We start from the raw sequence: 16918 nt of genomic DNA, 5'->3' as shown, positions 1-16918 counted from the left end.
GATGGACACTGGAGCCGTCTGGCCCTTTGGGTGGGTGGAGGAAGGTGGAGTGTTTCATGGAATTTCACAGTCCCCTTGACAGGCATAACCTGAGCCATTAGACTGATCTCATCCATCTTGATGTTATTTCTCTCAACAAGCAATAACCTTAGCTTTCCATGGCTTGTGGTTTCTGTAAGCTGGGAATGAATTCCTTGACTCTGAGTGAAGGTGTCCAGTTTGAAACAGTAAAAAAATATTTAGTCCATAAAGACATTTTGTCATCAGGGAGTGCCCTGTATTTGGAAGAGTCCAGTGGATAGAAGTCGCTTTGGAAATCCTTGTGGAGCCAGAGGAGTGATTTGTCAGCCACTCAGGCATTCTTATAACCAACATTTATTAAGCATCTGTTGTGTACTAGACCCTATGCAACAAATGTCAGATACCAGAGGTGAACATATACAGGTCTTGTTTTCAAGGAACTCATGTATTAGTAAGAGAGATGAAAGCATGAACTGTTAGATTTTTTAAAATTAGTTTTTATTGGAGCATAGTTTCTGCTATACAGCAAAGTGAATCAACTATATGTATACGTATATCCCCTCTTTCATTGAGTAGAATTCCCTGTGCTATACAGTAGATTCTCATTAGTTATCTATTTTATAGATAGTATCAATAGTGTATATATGTCGATCCCAATCTCCCAATTCATCCCACCCCGGCCTTTCCCCTCCTTGGTGTCCACACGTTTGTTCTCTACGTCTGTGGCTCTATTTCTGCTTTGCAAATAAGATCATCTATTTTTCTAGATTCTACATATGTGTTAATACATGATATTTGTTTTTCTCTTTCTGACTTACTTCACTCTGTATGACAGTCTCTAGGTCCATCCACGTCTCTGCAGCTGACCCAATTTCATTCATTTTTATGGCTGAGTAATATTCCGTTGTATATATGTACCACATCTTCTTTATCCATTCTTCTGTTGATGGACATTTAGGTTGCTTCCATGTCCTGGCTATTGTAAATAGTGCTGCTATGAACACTGGGGTGCATGTATCTTTTCGAATTAACGTTTTCTCTGGGTATATGCTCAGGAGTGGGATTGCTGGGTCATATAGTAGCTCTATTTTTAGTTTTTTAAGGAACCTCCATACTGTTCTGCATAGTGGCTATATCAATTTACATTCCCACCAACAGTGCAAGAGGGTTCCCTTTTCTCCACACCCTCTCCAGTATTTATTGTTTGTTGATTTTTTATGAACTGTTAGATTTAATCACATGAAATTGCAGACATTCAACCACTTTGGTCTATTAAAAACCGACAATTTCATATGGTTCAATCAGATGCTATTGTGTCTTATGTATAACAGGCTATGGGAACAGAGAGGAATGAGTGGTTAATTTACATGTTGGATCGTTGTCAAAAGGCTTTACTGAGGAGATAACATTTAACCTTGGCCTGAAAGGGGGAACAAAATTTTGAAAACATTGTAAAAGGTGAGGTGAGAGGAAGTAAGTTGCATTTATGCCATAAATACTTATTGAGCATCTACTATGTGCAGGATGGTATCACACGCTTACGATACAGTGTTCAGCCTATACAGTTGAAAGTCTCTGTCTCCCTGGAATTTACATTCCAAAGAGGGATCCTGGGAATAAACACCTAATTAATTATTTAATTACAGTTCTGATTGGTGCTAAGAAGAAGCAAGTCTGCTAGGAGAGCAAGTTACAGGGGCCTGATCTGACCTGTGGATTCTCCAAGATAAAAAGGAATTAGCCAGAAAGAGATATGGGTGGAGGAGAGCATTCCAGACAGACGAACTGCATGTGCAAAGGCCCTAAGGCAGGCCAAGGGAGCAATGTTTCACCTCTCAGATTTTAATGATCCTAAGAGTATATGTCTCTATGATATGATCCCGTTCCCAGGGGCTCTGACACTTGGTAAATACACAGGAGAAGACCTGGGTTCTAAGGTGTAGCCAAATCACCAACAAGGTGACTTGGGTGAAGATATCTTAGCCAGGAGCTATCTGTTTGGAAGGAAAATTAATTAATAAAATAAAAAATGAATGAAAATGAAAGCAAAGCAAATAATTAAGGAGACTGATTTTTTTTCCCCAATTGTTCAAGTTTTCAACCTCCTTTTCAGATCCCTGCTGATCCTCCTTACGCCTGAAGCCCAGACAGCCTTAGAAGAAATAGGCTTAAAACCCGTTGGGAGGTTTAACCTGAAAGCGTGTCAGAGTCACCCACCTGGGTGGGGCACAGGCTGATTTCAGTGCGCCCCTATTTGGACACGTGCGGACCACTTCTGGAAGGCTCAGCCCTCTGCCACAGGCTTTACCAACGGACTCCACACGGAGTGAATTCCCTCGGGGTCTGACCAGCTGAGGACACAGCTGAGCCGGGCCTGGGCTGCTGGCAGAGGTGATGGGATGGAGAGGCCGGGGGGCTGATGCCACCTGACAGTCTCTCTGCATATTTCACAGCTTTTCTTCGTGTTTGGCGTTGTTATTTTTGCAAATACGGTTTTTAAAAAGGAGGCTATTATTTTTTCATGTGCTTTAATATATGTTTGTGAAAATTTTTCATCTGCAGATTTAGTTCCTCGTGGACAATATCCAGCACAGAACTTAGAGGCAGAGACTCCTCAGACCAATTAGCCAAATCAGCCAATTCCTCTCAGAAAAAGCCTGACTTCATTTTTGAACTCGAATAAGTTTCCTTGCATCCTGTGACAACTGTCTCACTTCTGAATCCCGACTCTTGCAGAGAATCATAAGACCTTCATCTGACCTTGTCGCCTGGGTGAAGTACGGGGCCTCCACCTCCAGTATTTGCTAAGGACATTTCCCTCTGTCCCTGTCAGGGGCTCTCTGGAAGGAGAGGCGTGGTGCCCGGGGGCTTTCACCCTTGTGAGCTTCAGGCTGGGTGAGGGGTGTGCAGTTTTTTGTAAAGTGGGAGCAGGATGGCTGGGGTGAAAAATGGTTGAGAAATGTGACGTGCAGGTCTATTCTTCGGCAGAAAAATACAAATTTGAATCGAGCATCTGAGAATTAATTTCCTCAAGGCTGTCAGTGCCTGAAGAGCCCCTGGGGAGATGTTCTTGTACCCCTTTTGCAGAATACTGATTTAAAAACAACTCTTGTCGGCCAGCTTGGTCCCTGAGCCCTCTGTTCATTTAGTGTTTAGAACGCGGCCACTCACCTCTCCCCAAAGTTTACTAAATCCACTTCTCTCCTTTTAGAAGAGTGTGCGCTTGGAGGACAGACCCTCCCGAGGTGAAGCTGCCCTGACGCCTGCAGGCTGCAGGCTCCTGTCCCACACAGATTCCCTGCCCTGAGCTTCTGAAGACGGGACCGGCCTCAGGTAAGTCCTGTGAGGAAGCTGGTGGGCTTACTGGAGCTCCAGTCTGTCTCCATGACAACAGAAAAAACGGTGTATTTTATAGAGTCAATTTTGCTATGGCTAAAAGAACCTCAACCTGTCCAACACTGATTTTTTAGGTCTGTAAACCGAAGCCAGAGATATGGGGGGTTGGTGTCCCCCAAATCTCACTGTTAGCGAGTGGCAGAACTGGGCTGGAAGTTGATTCCCCAAAACCAGGGCTACCCCGGGCAAATGAAACACTGGTTGATGTCACAAAGATACAACAAATGGGTTCACTGACCAGACCTTTCACATTTTCCTCGCTGCCCTGGTATCTTTTAGATACAGTTGTGATTTCTTCATCTTGGAAGCCAGATGGTCATGGACCTCCCCTGGATTTTAAGAGGAATCACATCTAGAGATGCCTGGAAGGGTTTTTTGGCTATGACTTTCCTAAGAATAAGTTTTTTAGAATTTCTATCACCTTCCAAGTGGCTGCACAGTCCCCAGGATTCCTACTGGACTTGGGCTGCAGAGGAGCCTGAAACCGAAGTCCTTCAAATCATTCCAAATTGCAGGTGCTTCAAAATAAATGTCTTTTAAAACTTGAGCAACGTTTGCCTCATCTCTGGGGCTTTTCTCGTTTAATTCAGACTTGATGGCTTATTCCCACTTTGCACCTGCTGGAAATACCAGAGGATCAGCGGTCGGTCCAGCCATGACCAACCACCAGTTAAAGACCCCAGTCAGCTGCACTTGACTGAAACATTAGGTAGCCTACCACGGTTCTGGGAGAGGCCAACATAAACCCCTGTGCTGAGTGGGACTCTGGAGATGGGGAGAAGCCCAGTCCTGTAGCCTCTTGGTTGGACCTCATCACCTCATCGTACCTCTGTCCAAAATGATCCTGAGCTGTAGCGGAAGTCAGCATATGATACATCTGAAGCTTAGTCTGTGGAGGGTGCAGATGAATCAAGTCTCTCGAGCTGGAAAAAATGAATTACTGGTGAATTCAGGAAGAATAGAGAGTTCATCAGTGTAATCAGAAACCATTTTAGCATCCAAATTAGCAATCTCATTTCCTGAGTCCATTGGGCAATTACTTCTCTTCATTTTAGAAGTGCCTATAATAAACCCCTTAAAAAATAAATTCAAGTAACTTTGCAGAAAAGTAAGAATCCAAATGGATATGAAACTTAATTATCTAGAGTCTAAAAATACTAGAATGAGTAAGGATGTTAGAGATGCTCCGTATTCAACTATACTTCAATACATTTTTTTTTTTTTTTGGCCACGCAGCACAGCACGTGGAACCTTAGATCCCTGACTAGGGATCGAACCTGTGCCCCCTGCATTGGAAGCGTGGCATCTTAGCCACTGGACTGCCAGGGAAGTCCCTCAAAAAATTTTTCAAAATGAAACACCCCAAAGAAATGCTCTGTAAAATGGAGATAATATACACACCACATAGAATTGGGCTGCAGATGAATTGTCACAATGACCATGAGGTATTTGGCCAGAGTCTTGTTTATACAACTCTGATTTCATCTAATTCAGCCTGTCATTTTGTAGACGGAGGACCTGAGGCCTGGGGAAACTTCCTTGTCTATGTCAGAAAGCTGCTGTGAGCTGACCGGGTCCTGGGCTGACACCCAATTTAGAATCCCTTCTACTTTACATGCTTCCAACACCCAGAGCCAGCGTAAATCAGCACATTTTGACTTAACCCTTTAAACTCCAGAAAGCGCTGAGGGAGATAAGATTTCTCGAAGACTTCTGGTGTGTGTGTCACAGAAGTTGCTTGAGGCTGCTGGACGACTCACATGGAAGCTTTGGTTTCCTCCTGAACCTTCTGCCTTCCTGTTGGTTACAAGCTGCTTTCACATCAGCCTGAGGCCTGATTGGAGAAGTGCTGGCTTAGGGGTATGACACATGCTTGAAACACGTTATCAGGGTCCTTCTGGAAGGAGAATTGGGAAGAAGGTGGTAAAGGCTTATAAGATGGGTGATGTTTTAAAAAAAAAGAAGCTATGGAGCCTTCTCTCTTTTACCCCAAGTTTCTAGAAATCTCACCTACAATGGATATTTATTTTGGCCTTTCTCAGAATCATTCAAGCCCATTTTATATCAGAATTTAGAGGAGCTGGCTAAGGGGAGAATATTAATTGTGAAAGCATGGGGATGACTGGCCGGGTCCATCCTGCTGGAATTTCCACCAGGAGCTCAGTAACTGACAAGCAGAGGTAGATCACTCAGTTCATATGCTATTACAACTTTGCATAATAACACATAAATCTTACAAATTTTCTTTACCTTAAAGCCATTAAACACATTGATGATATAAATGTATTTTTCCTAAATATAATTAGAATACTTTATTACTAATATATTCCCCTAAATTCACTCCCTTAAAAGTGGTTCATCTTTCTCCCTGTTAATTGAATTTGACTATTTTCACAGCTTTATATCCTTTCTACTCTAGTTTATATTTAGCTGCTATTTAAAAAGTTCCTTTATTCCTGTATGTTAGTTATTTCTTCTTTCCCCTAGTACTGTTTTAGATTTAAAAACATACATTTTGGGGGGATTGGAGAAGGAAGGCGAAAAAGTGTACTTGTTCAGCCAGACTTAGCCAACCATGGGCATTTATTCTTCACAGCGTTCCATCCTGTCTTTTGAGGTGTGTGTGTGTGTGTGTGTGTGTGTGTGTGTGTGTGTGTGTGTGTGTGTGTGTGTGTGTGTGTGTGTGTGTGTCTATGGTCTATACCTATGTATAGGAAAGCTGTGATACATCAGCTTTTTTAAAAAGATGGATAAATTGTGTGTATTTATAATTTTGCATTCTGCTTTTGTTTTTCGACTGTCAGCTGAGGCCTCCCTGCCTCTTTTGAGATTGGGCACAGTGAGCAGGAACTTTCCAACCCCATTGCCTATGGATTTCCAAAGTTCTCCCCAACATCTCTCTGAACTTCTGGGGAGCGGGCAGAGTGGAGTTTGTGCTGTTAAGGCCTCTTCTGCTTCTGGGAATTCCCTGGTGGTCCCGTGGTTAGGACTCGGCGCTTTCACCGCTGTGGGTTCTGGTTCAATCCCTGGTCAGGGAACTAAGATCCCACAATCCATGTGGCAAGGCCAAAAGGAAAAAAAAAAGGCCTCTTATGCTTCTTGGCTACTCCTTTCATTCCTGTAACTTTGTCTCCATTTACAGCCCATAAAACGCCGTCTGTTCTATGATCAAAGAGACCAAAACCTCCAGTTACAAAGGTAAGCAGGGAAGACGCGCTAAGAATGCATCCATGTTGAAATGAGTCCCCAACAGCGATCAGAGCTTCCTAGCATTGTGCTGTTGATATTGAGTCATGTGGGCGAGAAAAAAAAATGTTCCTACCATTTATTGAAACTGTGTGTACTTATTGAGCTCCTGCCAGCCACTCTAGCTAGGTATCATAGAAAGCCCAGAGACCCCCTAGAGGACTGTGAGCAGCAAATATTTTGAGGCAAAATGTTGAACTAAAACAAGGGGTGCGCAGACCATCAAGATGGGAAACTGAACCCCCGTGGCTCCGTTTCTTTCCTGTCCTAAAACTGACAGGAAAGGTGTACCAACTACGAAAATTCCTAACAGAACTGCAAATTAAAGAGATGACTTCAGTTAACAAGAAATTATTAGGAATTTCTAAAAGACATTTGATAGAGAGAAGCGAAGTAAAGTGAGAAGCCAGACCCCCCCAACATTCCGACGAGTGGTCTCCAACCAAGTAAAGATGGTACCGGCAGTAGAAGTGGCAGCCAGCACAAGGAGTGGGTCCTGAGCCCCCATCTGGCGACTGCAGATTTTATATCCACGGGTGTGTGTGAATGCGCCAGGAGGGGTCTGGGATTGGGTGGGCTTGCCAAGTGGGATTTAAGCTATACCTTCCTTTTAAAAAATGTTTATTTTACATTGCAAACTTAAACATATAATTGCTCATTTTAAGGGGGAAATTTTCTCTGGGTTTTTAAAAAAGAAGCAATCACATTCAGTTAAAGGGATTCAGGACAAGCTTCACGCTGGAGGCAGGATTCTCCCTACGACTTGAAGCAGAGATGACAGAAAGAGCATGCAGGAGCTGGTGGAGAGTGATGAGCTCGTTAGGATGTGGTGAGCAAGCCGGGAGCTAGTTGTGTGAGGGGGCAGGGCTGCAACGGAGGCTGAGGAGGGCTTGGGGGCCGGATTTGGTCATGTTTATTGTACTCTGTGCACAAAGCAGAGTGGGAGATTTTTGAGCAGGGCAGTTACAATGTATGACTTCTACTGTGGCACAGGTGTGTGTCCCAGGTGGGTGCGAACCGAAGCAAAACTCTAACTGGGAGCTAGTAAAAGGCTAATGCGGACAATTGGCTCAAATTCCCTAATGCCTCGCTCCCCACAGTGCCAACAGGAATAGGGAAGGAGGAGAGGCATTTGCAGTCGACTCTGATAGTATTTGCCCTGGGATGGAGGAAGAGAGCAGAGAATGGAGAGAGGAAGGAGGGAGACACACAGCATGGTCCAATCCTGCAGTTGCATCTGGGAGGTGAAGGCAGACATGTCCCTGAATTTAATTACCGGACAGTGGGAGGTGACCTGTGACAGAGCAATTCCAGCAGGTGGTAGGGGTCAGGGTGCAGAGCTGGGGGAAGAGTGGGTGCTGTGAGGGCTCCTCGGGTGGTTGCACTGTTTAGCAACTTGGTAGTGATGGGAAGGAGAGAGAGGCCACTAGAGAGGAAAGCTGGTTTAGGAATAATCTCCTTTCTGAAAGACCCTTGACCTAACCCACTCTTCTAGCTTTCTTCTTGTCTCACTGTCCACGCCACTGTTTTCAGAAAAGATCGAAGGCTGGGAGAGGCAGTTGGAGGGTTGGAGTGACATTGTACATGTTCCCAAATCTGACTCCCTAGGTTACAATCTGCTCCTTGAACAACTGTCAGCCGCGATGGGACCAGAGATGCCAAGATGATGGGATGGACGGGATGGGATTCTGCATTCTCAGACTTCCTCCTTCCTCCTCCCCAGGACCCCTGCTCTGAAAAATCATCCTTGGCATCACGTACAGTGAGTCAGCTGTTTAGCGTACAAAACTACTTCAGAGCTTGAAAGTCAAATAAAATAAAAGGTTGGGTTGAGAGTTTAACGTGGGGGAGCTCGGACTTGAGCTTTCTCTCTCCAATTTACTACAACATCCAGACTAGAGTCCAGGCCCCGGGAGCTAATCACCATAATGAGAGGCACTCAGCTGTTTGGTTTCTGAATAGCATTTAACAGGGCAGCAAATTTGGAAAGCATCACGTTTTTCTTTAGGGAGTGATAAAATGACCTATTTGTTATGAGTGGATTAATGAGTACAGACTAGCTGGTAGACTCGTACAAGCAGGACACATTTTATAATAGGATGAATGTCTACACGCAGGTCTAGCGGCATCACAGGAAGAAGCAGAGGCATCCAAATGTTAGATTTTATAAAGCAGGAAGCCGGAGGTCGCTCACGGCATTTGATTGGGAACCAAAGCAGCCCACATAATGTGGCCTTGATGCCAGGTGGAACTGAAGGTTGATTTCACCACCTTCAGGACCTTCAGTCACCTTCCCGCCAAAAACCCCCAAAGAAAGGAGGCAGGTGAGAACAGTTGGGCAGCACCCTCCTGTCCAGTCAGTGTTTGGGGAAGATGTGAGGACAGAGACCAGGCCCTCTCTGGAGGTCTCTCCATCCCTCCTATAAGATGTGGGTCATAAAAGCCTGAGCTCCCTGTAGAGTGGATTTGTTTGTTTTGTTTTGGGGCCAACAGTAAGAAATACTGACATACAAATTGTACGAGGCAGAGAAGGCAGAGGAGATTCCCCACCTTCCTCTCCCCAACCCTGCCGCCCTGTCTCCGGCTGGCGGCCTCCATGGCTTAACTCAGCAGAACCCTGCTGCTACAGCAGTTTGAGAAACACAGCCCGCAGGGTCGGCCCCTGAGAGACGGAGCAGATGGGGTGTGAGGAACAATGCGCGAGTCGACAAGCAGGCCCAGGACCGGCCCAGAGATGCATCGCCACGTTATTTAAGCTCATTTAGCACAGTTTAGCTACTTTGAGTTTTCGACAGGGTCTCACCCTGCCTTTCATTTCCTCCCCCACTAGGGCTCTTCCCTCCTTTGCTGTGTTTTCCTTCTACTTCTGATCCTTTCAAGATTTCTTGGTTATGAGGAAGCAAAACCGTTGTCCTCTGGGACACAGGCTCATTTCTCAATTTCTGGGGAAAGCACTTCGTGGGAAACTAACGAATGGATAGAGGCTGGTTGTGAGGCAGACAGGGCGAAAGAGCCCGTGTTGGCATCAGCGCAGGTCGGGCTGATGCAGAGGTGGACGAGGCGATGCCTGCGGAGGGGAGGGTTAGCAGAGGAGACCTAATCAAAGCTGTGAAGGAGACGGGACTTGTCTCCCATCGGCCTTTCCTTTTTAGGAACCAGTGCTTCTTTGCTGTTCTCTTGTCCCACTGCCCTCAACCCTCTTAAACAGAAGCCCAGAGCTAAACCCAAGCAGGCTTGCAAACAAACACAAACAAACCTCTGCTTTGAGCTGAGACGAGACCATTGGTGCCAAACCTTGAATTCGGTTCCCATCCCTCTCGCAGGGGATTTGCATTGACTGTTTCATCCCAAATTATGAAATGAAATGCCTTGTACACTGTTAAAGAAATATGAGGTGTGGGGAGTCTGTTTCACCCCTTAAAGCATATAAGATGCTTGTGTGCAGAGCAGGTTCTGGTCGGGGATGTGGGCAACTGAGAGGGGCAGGCAGCAGGAGGGAGGCGATGCTGACCGTCCTGGGAGCAGGAATCAGGCTGCGCTCTGGACAAAGCATCCTTCTCTCTGGCCTCTTGGGTTGTAAGTCAGAGGTCTCCTGGGTTCTGAAAAACTAGGTGGAGTAGGATTTCTGTGTCAGATAAGAAAATGAGGTGAGTAAAGCCTTAGTGAGCCTCTGATGAGGTTGGAGTGGAGCTAGAAACCGTGCCACCCAGAGCGCCTGGTGGGTTGAGTTTGTCCTGCAGACCAGAGTGGGCATGAGAGCCAAGGAGGGCAGAGGGGAAAAATAAAGGAGCTGAGTGATAAGGTTATGTAAAGAAAAACAGAAGAGAAAAACATGGCCTAATCAAAAAGAACCCACTTACATTTTGATTTCTTGTAATATACTTCCTGCTCCACAGTGAGAAGTCCCATCCTCCCGCGTGCTATGTGATACCAGGCAGGGCGAAATCCCTGAGCCCTGGTCGGAACAGCTCTCAGAAAAACATCTGCGTGGATTTGCTGGCTTTCCTTAAACAAGGGCCAGCTCAGCTCCTCCAGGGCCGTGTGCAGCAAAGCTGATGACAGGCTCTGCAAGGAAAATACAAGAAGTTCTCCCTCTGTTACAAGGGGCTCTGTCCTTCCAGACCAGGCTGCAGAGCATCCTCTGGGGGTAACGGCAGTTCAGGTGAGGAGTGAGGAGCTTGAGTGGTGAAGACCTTAAACCAGACCTTGGTTTAAGCACCCAGGTCCTGCCCCCTCTTCCCCCACCGCCCCACCCCCAGATGACAGGGCCCAGGAGGTTCTTGCTACAGGAAGTGGCTATGGAGGCCGGGCAGGGGAGAAAAGGCAGGTTAGGAGAGTGGGATGGGGGGTGTTGAGTGAGACCTGCTGCCTGGGTCATCGTTGGAGCAAGGAACAAATTCTGCTCAAGTTATGCGATAAACCAATCGATTTCTATCTTGGGAAGTGAGAACTCGAGGGTGTGCCTGTCAGGCCCAGACTCTGCCCTGAACCTCAGTGGGCAACACCCCCCATCTCAGGTGTGGCCGTGCTGAGTCCTAGAGCTTGTACAGATGGGAGGCCTTGCTGGGCTACATCCACACCTCAGCCCCAGAGGTGATCTGAGCATGCAGTTGAAGTCCACTAATATGATCTTGTAAAAAAGATTTCCACTGCGAGGTGAGGCTCAACTGCTGTGGCTTCTTGAGACCACTTTCTTCCGTGTATGTGTCCAGCTCGCTCTCATATCTGTATCGGCTTCTAAAATGCTTTCTCTGCTTTAACACCTTGAGCACTTTTTTTTTTTTTTTTTTTTTTTAGGTAAGAAGTGGATTTATTTAGAGAGAAACACACTCTACAGACAGAGTGTGGGCCATCTCAGAAGTCAAGAGGCCCCAGGGTACAGGGTGGTTAGTTTTTAATGGACTGGGTAATTTCTTTTTTTTTTTTAACTTCCTAAATTTTATTTATTTATTTTTTATACAGAGGTTCTTATTAGTTATGTATTTTATACATATTAGTGTATATATGTCCATCCCAATCTCCCAGTTCATCCCACCACCACCACCTACCCCCTACTTTCCCCCCCTTGGTGTCCATACGTTTGTTCTCACAAATGTATGGACACAGATGGAGAGAACAAACGTTTGAACATTTTCTTAAATGTGACAAGTCTGAGTAGCTGGAGCAGAAGGACTATGGAACCCTCTAGATGATCCTCTCCAATCAGTGATGCTTCCCACAGGACTGCCATCTTGGTGGCCTGGAGCCCTAAACCTCAGCCCAGTCCACTTTGTCTTGAGAGCCCATGGAGCAAGCTTCTTCCCTTGGCCTGACATTATCCTCCCAATGGCGGTGAGCAAGTGGGTGTGACATTCAGAGGGCCTAGATATTTGTAATCTTGACCTAACTGGCCTTGATATGACTTAGCCGCTCGTGCTTTGGAACGAAAGTGGTCCTGGTGAGAAAGCCGGGGGTGGAGACGGAAGCGATACTCTGAGCACTTGTCCGGTTCTATATCTCCTGCTGGCTTAGGTGCCGGTGGATCCCAGGAACTGATCTCTCACGCTTCCTCCTAATCCCATTTTTGAGGAACACACAAAAATGTTGGCCATGTGATTCAGCATACAAATCACATCTTAGGTAATAATTCTAGGACTATGACTAGAAAACTAGTGATAACAAAGAAATGCCTATTAAGCATTAACAATAGATCTTAGACGTGGCCATGAGAGGGGCTTCATCCATTGCCCTGTTTCCACCTGTCCTAAGATTTCCAGAGAGAGAGACAGTGATTAGAAGTAATTAAGTGAAGGATCTACTTTTCTATAATTGGTTAGACCTTAAAGGAAGGATTTATGTTCATATGAATTGTGCAGAAAGGAATTTTAACAAATAGAGAGGCAGTGGGAGACAACATAGACTGAGAACATAATTCAGAGAAGGAAAAGCTTTCCAGGAAGGACTCACATACACTGCAAACTCTCCAGTCACAAGACAGTCCTCTGTGTACTGGAGTGCCCTAGTGAGTGCATTGGATGCATTTATTCATACAGTTAGTAACTAGTCCATAGCTTGTCCTCCCATGGCTAGTAACAGACCTGAACTGCCCTGAAGCCACACCTTGCTGGATCTCCAGGGTTCCTCAGCCTCAGCACAGTGACATTTCAGGCTGGATCGTTTACTGTTGGGGGAAGGGTGTCCTATGCATCGTAGGATGTTCAGCAGCATCCCTGCCCCTACCCACTAGATGCCTCTGGCACCCCGCTGGCACCCCTCTCCCAGTCACACAACCAAAAAGGTTTCCCGACTTTGCCCCATTGTTCCCAGGGGACGAAATCCCGCCTTCCCCCATGGTGAGAACCAATGAGGTAGAGGAATGACATCTTTTTTCTCCAATGTTTCCCAACAATTAAGTTCGCTCTTTGGGGAGCCCAGAGGGACAGAAGGCATCATTCCGCATAATGCCGATCCCCAGCAGGCTGACAGAGTGGAGGAGTGTGGACCACATGTGTGCCCTGAGTTAAGGATTCCCGTCTGGGGGTGGAGGTGTGAAAGGTCACCGTGACAGCAGTCACTCCCACTCCCACCCCCAGCTCCTGGGTTTCCCATGAACAAACCCCACCGAGTGCTGAGTGAGCCAGATCCTGCTGAGGCTGTGAGAAAACAGGCGTTCTGGATTCAGAACATTACAACAACTCTTTGGCAACAGGCAATGACTAGAGCAGAGATGAATAATGACATGTCTCCCTAGAAGAATCCCTCTTATTTTCATAGGAATGATATCTTTGTGTGCAGAGGCACGGGGGAGAATGCTGTCTATACACAAAATGCTCCCCAAACATGTGACGTTATCCCAAAAACTCCGAAGAGGAGGATATAACTTCAAAAACAAACCAAAAAAAAAAAAAAAAATGCGAAACGCTCTTGGCTCTGTAGACAGAGCTGATACTTCCTCTATATTGAAAAAACAATGCTTCTGTGGTCAGTCACAGCTGAATGCTGTTGGGTGAGGTAACCCTGGGGTTTCCATGGAGACATGTTTTCCAGTGATGCCTGCATCAGGACACTTCACTGTGCTGCTTCTCATCTGCAGCTGAGCCCCTGGATGCTGAGGGAAGAAAGTCATGCCCCAAACTGAGACACACCCCAAAAGGGAAAAAAGCCATGGCACCAGGGAGACTTTCCAAAGCCTTTCAATCGGCGGACCTCAGAGTCCCCTTTGTGCACAAGGAGACCCATCTGGGGACAGCAGTGGTTTCTGAGCCTGCAGTGAAGGTAAGACAGAGACGGGGTAGAGTGGAACGTGCGTGAAGACCAGGCACAGGAGACTGACTCCTCCCACTGGTGCTCAAGTCCAAAGAGGCGTCTGCTTTGAACTCTCCCTTTGAAGTGGGAGCTGGCCCTTGCTGCCAGCATTCTGGGTTCTCAAAAGAGGAGACATTTCTGTTGCCACAAATAGATTAGAAAAGGCTTTTGACAGTAACATTTGGCTGGATTCAGGGACTCTGAATTCTCCTGGAATAAGATTCATGAGCAGTCAGGCCGTGATGCTAACCCATGAATGTCACGCACTTTATGGTGGGACTCAGCATGGCTGTTTTTCACAAGGAGCAATATTTATGTGACCCAGACAGGTGCCTACACAGCTTGAGATGCAACTCAGGCTCCCGTTCCTAATGGCTTTCTCTCTAAGGACCGACTCGTGTCCAGAAGAGGCTGGATCAGTCTCTGACAAGTGATGTCTCATGGTTGATGTATCTGTTTCCAATAAGCCAAGTTTTATAGTCTGTTAGTGGACTGACTGCAGAGTTATAAAAAGTTGATCTCATAAAAGAGAAACATGAGTGGTTGACACATCACATTGTGTCTGTGTCACTCTGTGCTCTGGCAGCTGCACTGGCCCTCATTTATAGCAAAGGAGGTGACATAAAAGCAGAATAATCGGATTTCAAGTATAATGGGGATTTCTCTACCCCATGGGGCTCTGAAGGGTGAGGACTATTGTGGGACTTCTGGTTTCCAAGGAAATATATTTTCCGTGCCACTGCTGAGATGTACTCAGTAAATTCCAAAAGGAATAAGGCAGAGTGGAATGGCTTCTAGCTTCTTTAGAGTGAGAACTGATCAATTTTTTGAAAGAAATAAAAACTGAAGAAATAAAGACTACAAACTAACGTTCTTGAGGCTTTCAAGACTTTACCTAATCAAAGAATCTTTCTGAAAATATCATGGCGTCAATTTTCACTTGTGGTACGTCTAGTTGCTGGGAGAGGTAGAGAAACAGTAGCTCCTTTTAAGAACAACTCCAGTCCTGAATATCCGCCCTGCTTTGCAACCTGACCAAGACACGCTTCTATCCCGGTTGCCCTGCCTTGTTTCAAAATGTTATTCCAACCAGTGTTCTAAACAGGGATGCAAGGAGAGGACCACCCATCGTGTGACGCAAGACAGACCACCCATCATCACCTGATGCAGAGACAGAATCATGACGCAGAGAAAGAGAATTACTTGTAAACCTATACGTGGATGGGAAGGTCATCAAGACTCGAGGCTACTCCAGGGACTAGTCTTCCCTCGTTGTGTCAGTTTTTATCTTCATAAAACTCTGTCTCCTGTCTCTACCAGCTGGCTTCCTCACCCTTAGCTCCCACGTGGCAATTTGAACCCAGCTTTGGATGCCCCAGCTTTGACTCAACCTCAATGTGCCCTTCATTTGACCTTGGCCACTGATGCCTCAGTCCCCCAACTCACCTTTTCCGGCCATCATAGAGCTTTGGCAGCCTGTAGACTGGCTGCCCCAGGTCCTTTGCTTGCTCCTTGGGCTCCAGGAACAAGAGAATTGTGCTGCCACGGCTGCCAGGCATGTGGTAGAGCATGTTCTCTGAGAGGGGCTGTGCCCTGCAAGTAGAGATCAACCTCTTAATAGGCCATTGGCCGCCATCCCAGATCTGAAAGACATCACTCCATCCCTCCATGATTCAGCTCCAACTTTCTTTTCTGACCTTCCTTCTAGCCCAAATGAAGCACTTGCTGGTCCTTGAGAACCTATTACAGACCAGGGTTCTTGGCCTCCTTAATCAATAGAAATTGATCAGAGGCCAGACAAGAAATTCAGGCAAGGCTTTATTGGGGGCTCCTGCTACAGCAGGCAGGAGCGAGAAAACAAGTAACAGGTTCCCGTGTTTGCTTCCTAAGTGCGGGGGCGAGCTGCTTCCTTATATGGGGTGAGGGTAGGGGCAGGTCCAGGGGTCGGGCTGGAGGGGCAGCTTAGGTGGTCTGCCCACCCCTTTGGTGGTGTTGAGGGCAGTGGGCATGTGCAGTACCCTGCTTTTGCTCCCTGCTCTTCAGAAGCGGCAGCTGGGTTTTTGGTCTTTTTGTATCTTATTGTTCATAATTTACCCCAGCTGCTCATGCATGCAGTTATTTTTAGTCCCTTATAAGTTTCTTTGTATCCTGTTGCTCAAGGAGACGTGTTTCCAGGTGCAAGCCCCACAGCAAAGGGTGCCAGGTCCCAGCCTGTCTCAGACCCTCAGCTCTTTCGACTCTGTGGATTTTCTCCACATATGGGAACCCTGCCACAATCCCCAGCCCCAGCCATTTTTCAAGGCTCATTCTTCTGTAAAGCTTTCTCTGATCCTGCCTGATTGAAAAAAAACAAAAAACAAACAACTGCACTCCCCTCTGACCCCGCTAAGCATGTCTCATCGCAATGCGCTCTTGCCACATCCCAGCAGAAGGGGAGCCGATCTCTCTACCCGTTGAATCTTGGGCTTGTTTTGGCCAATGGAATATCAGCAGACATGACATATGGAGCGGCTGGAAAAGTGCTTGTGGATCAGGGCTTTTCCTCTCTCTTGCTGATACGGACCTTTTTTCCACCAGGAGAGTGAGGCTGGACCACATTTGGAGGACAAGAGGTCCCCTCCATCCCAGCCATCCCAGATGGGTGAGCAAGGCCCTCCTAGATCACCTGGCACTGCTGAGCCAGCCCCAAACAGAAGAACCGACTGGCCCGTTGCAGAATCGTGAGAGGCAACAGGTAGGTGTCCTCTGAGTCACTGAATTTTGGAGCGGTTCGTTATGCAGCAAAACCAAACTGATGTCCCATCCCTTTGCATCCTCCACATTGGAATCGCTCTCCTTTTTTGAAGCCCCATAGTATTTTGTCAGTATCTTTTATTGGACATTTGTCACTTTCTACATTTTCTCATCATCATTTATGGAAACACTTAACATCAGTGAGAGAATAAATTACTTGAGGGCTGAATTCATGCTT

At 46.4% G+C, this 16918-nt stretch overlaps 1 long non-coding RNA gene across 2 annotated transcripts; it reads left to right on the top strand.

The window, feature by feature from the left end:
- Positions 1–3232: 3232 nt before the first annotated feature.
- On the top strand, positions 3233–16666 carry LOC309825940. 2 transcript variants are annotated; one of them, XR_014297077.1, is made up of 3 exons: positions 3233–3354; positions 6560–6615; positions 16525–16666. It is a non-coding gene; the product is annotated as an uncharacterized lncRNA (long non-coding RNA). The 2 variants fall into 2 exon arrangements; XR_014297078.1 differs by lacking the exon at positions 16525–16666 and adding an exon at positions 8272–8420.
- Positions 16667–16918: the final 252 nt, after the last annotated feature.

The sequence above is a fragment of the Grampus griseus genome (genome assembly GCF_964374135.1).
Source record: "Grampus griseus genome assembly, chromosome: 8".
Classification (NCBI taxonomy): Eukaryota; Metazoa; Chordata; class Mammalia; order Artiodactyla; family Delphinidae; genus Grampus; species Grampus griseus.
The sequence above is the reverse complement of the archived record's forward strand: the minus strand, read 5'-3'. Positions and strand labels throughout refer to the sequence as shown.